The sequence below is a fragment of the Bison bison genome, unplaced genomic scaffold, assembly GCF_000754665.1.
Source record: "Bison bison bison isolate TAMUID 2011002044 unplaced genomic scaffold, Bison_UMD1.0 scf7180017864492, whole genome shotgun sequence".
In the NCBI taxonomy this organism is placed as follows: domain Eukaryota; kingdom Metazoa; phylum Chordata; class Mammalia; order Artiodactyla; family Bovidae; genus Bison; species Bison bison.
This window is the reverse complement of record NW_011495051.1, coordinates 594,718-598,511: the sequence shown is the minus strand read 5'-3', so window position 1 is coordinate 598,511 and position 3,794 is coordinate 594,718.

Here is a 3,794-nt window from a genome sequence, read left to right as displayed (position 1 = left end):
GGCGACAGGGATGAGATGGCTGGATGGCATCACTGACTCGATGGACGTGAGTCTGGGTGAACTCCGGGAGTTGGTGATGGACAGGGAGGCCTGGCGTGCTGCAATTCATGGGATCGCAAAGAGTCGGACACGACTAAGCGACTGATGTGATCTGATCTGATAAATGAATATAACTTAAAATTTGTGAATTACTGTACATCTGTGATACATAATATTGTACATTAACTATATTTCAACTTGAAAATGGGGAAGAAAAATAAGAATTAAAAAAAGTTCTGATTTAAAGTATTCAGCTCAAGCAGGGGTGGAGGTTCGTGTCCCAGAGACCCAGGACTTCTTACATACTCAACTGTGGTTTGGTGTTACATTCTATGTAAGAGTTTTGGGACCTGTGCATACACACACAAAAAATGTGATTTCTTATAGAGAAAAGCTTCCTTTTTTATGTAAATAGGCATTCTGAGGGAAACTGAAAACTATGGAGGCTGAATATTCCCACAAGGCTTCTCTGAAAGTCCTGACTTCAGATTGTATTCTAAGCAAAGAAAAATTTTGCGTAGAAAATTTTACAACTTTGTTATTGTAAACCTTGACCATTGTAGTTTGCCTCTTGTTTTAAAAATAGTTATAAAATCTATTAAAGGAGGAGTAGGTTTAGGCTTCATGCTAGGAGCACTGGAAGCATTGTGGGGTTTTCAGCCAGGGATAGGTGTGTGTGGTCCCTAGAAGGTTTGAGTCCCAGGAATGCCAGTCTAGCTACTGTGGGGAGAATGGTTGGGAAGAATCAGGACAGCAGGTTGGCTGGTGAGGAGTCGGGAGCATTCTCTGAAATGCAGAGAGTAGGAAGGCTGGAGTGAGTTGATTCTGGTGGGGAGCAAAAGAACCAGATGCAGTTAGAGACTTTTAACAGCTAACTTTCATCGAGCAGCACTTACTAAAATGCTGGGTGCTAAGTTCTTTTTTAATGGTTAATTCATTTCATCCTCGCAGTGAGCCCCGAGGCAGAGACTTTTATTACCCCATTTTACAGAAAAGGAAACTGAGTCTCAGAGAGGTGGAGTTCCTGCAGCTAAGAAGCAACATCACCAGGACTGAATGCAAGCAAGTCTGTTTGACCCCAGAGGCTGAGGACCCACCACAACAGCACTGGAAATTGGTAAATTAGGAGGTAATGCCAGGTGGGTGGTGGGAGAAGTAGTAGGGTAAGGATAAGATGTGGCCCCTGGGATTATTATCCTGGGTTAAGGACAAGGAGGCCACTGGAGCCTCTGCGGGGGGCGGAGGGGGGAATGTTTTAATGTATGGTGGGGGCAGAAACCGGTGGCAGTGGGCTAAGGAATGAGGGAGGGTAAGACAGATAGATGGCTCTTCAAAGGTTTATTCTGAAGGGAAGAAGAGAGAGAGACAGAAGCAGTTAGAGGGGTCAAGCAGTCAGAGAGCGATCTTTTCAGGCAGGGAAACTTGAATATCTCTCTGCTGGAGATGAGCTGGAAATGGGTGAGAGAGCGGGACATCAGGCCATGCAGGTGGTGCCTGAAGGCGATGGTCACTTGAGGAATCATGGCATCAGGTATCATGCACCAGCCTGAGCAGAGAGTTCAGGGAAAGGGCTGCCTGGGTGGGCCCCGTCTGTCCAGCTGGGAAGTTGCAGTGGGTTCGGTGGCAGGAGGGGACAATAGCTTCTGTAGTCCCTAGGAAATAGAAAGCAAAGTCAGCCCTTGAGGGTTTGGGGAGGTGGGGTTAGAGGCATGGAGGGTGGCATGATCGGGGAGTGTGAGCTGACTGCTAGGGATGACCTTGAGGGGCTGGCATCCGGGGGTCAGAGGGTGAGGAGGTTAGGAGAAATCAGGGCTTCACTGAGCCAGAGTGTAGAAGGGCAGGCTCCTGAGGCAGGGCAGTGGGAGGAGACCATGAAGGGAAGGGAGGGGAGCAAGGATGTCTCATCGTGTGTGTGAGGAACAGAGTCACATTCCTCTAAGCAAATGTGATTGTGGGGGGGTGGGCAGTGGGAGGGGTGCCCCTGTGGAGGACAGAGAAGTGGGTGTTCTCCACAGAGCTCCAGCAGCCTCTCAGGGGAACCAGGCAGAGCCTGGGCCTCCTGCAGGAGTCTCCTCTGAGGTTTGCCAGACTCTAAAGAAACTGCTTCATGTGAAATTACAGAAACCCCCCTCTCTTCCCCTGCAGGCCACAGTCCTGCCCAACCCCTTGGGAGAGGCCCGGCCACCCCCTGTTAGAAAGTGATTCCAGCCCAGGCGTTTGCATCAGCCCAGCAAAGGGAAAACCTCCTCTGCAGGCTGGCTGATTGCAATCATGAAGGGAAATGAGCTGATGGCTCCCAGCCCTGGGCGGATGCACGGGGAGGCCCTGCTAGGGCTGGGGCAGGATGGGGTCTGTAGGAGAGAGACCCTGTGAGTCTCAGTATGGGTCCTTGGGCCTTGGCCTGTGGATCCCTGCCAGCCTGGCTTGGTCCTGCCTGTGGCCTAGATACATTCAGAGTAGGGTGCAGTGCCTGAGGTTGTGGCCCCTGGGACCCATTCATCCAGAGATCCACTCCTGCTCCTTCCTGTCCCTTGCCCCCACAGGCCCCTTTTCTGGGTGCCCACCACTGTCAGGGGCCCAGGCCTGAGTCATCACGACAGGCTCTTCTGCCAGCTTCTCCATGGCATCTTGTGTCAGATTTAGTCTCTGTGACCTCAGTTGTGCTTCCATTGGTGGCCCTGACCACGCCGTCTGGTTTTATCCGTACAACAGGCAGCTCAGGGCTCCTGGCTGGCCATGCAGTACCATCAGGTTTCACATGCCCACCTGAGCAAGAGCACAGGAAAGAGCCACCTGGGTGGGCCCAGATGGAGAGGCCTAGTTTTCCCAGCTCTGTATTCCTTGCCTGGGTCCCGGACAGCCTCAACCTGTGCACCCTCAGCTTTTTATTCCAACCTGCAGGGACACAGCCTTCTTGGGGGCACATCTGTGCCCAGTGGACCTCCTCCCCAAGCCCCGTCCAATAGAGAAGATAGATGGGGAAGCCCAGTTTAGGACGATAAGCCTGGTGGGGTGGGGAGTGGGGTGGCAAAAGGGAACCCAGAAATGGGGCAGCCTCTCCGTGCTGGACTGTGGGGCAGCTAAGATCTCAAGGATGGTCTGGAGCCAGGCAAGTCACAGAGGAAGCGTCCCCAAGTAGAGCTGTCTATTGACCTCAAGCCTACTTGGCGCTGCTTCAGTATCTGGGGAACTGGGGGTGGCCATATCATTCTTGTTATTCATAAATGTAAAAGCATTCGGTGCTTGGCACTCTCTTGTTTCTCACCTGGAACACAAAGATTTGGAACATGCATTCATTCCTGTTGTGCTCATAATATTTATCTCAGACAAAACCAGGAGCAGGGGAGGGACAGGCATATAAGGCCCTCAGCCCCACAGTCCTCCTTCTCAAAGAAGCTGCCCCCAAACTGTGAGGTGACAGTGTTGGGACTTAAATGCTAGTATCAATGTTTCAGGCTCTTAAAAACTATAGTTGACCTTTGAACAACATGGGTTTGAACTGAGAAATTCCACTTATACATAGATTTTTTTTCCCCAATAAATATATATTGGAGATTGGCAACAGTTTGAAAAAACTGACAGACAAGATGTGGAGCCTAGAAATATTGAAAAAATTTAGAAAGATGGTAACAATAACCCTGTATACGAGACAGCAAAAGAGACACTGATGTATAGAACAGTCTTTTGGACTCTGTGGGAGAGGGAGAGGGTGGGATGATTTGGGAGAAGGCATTGAAACATGTATAATATCATAT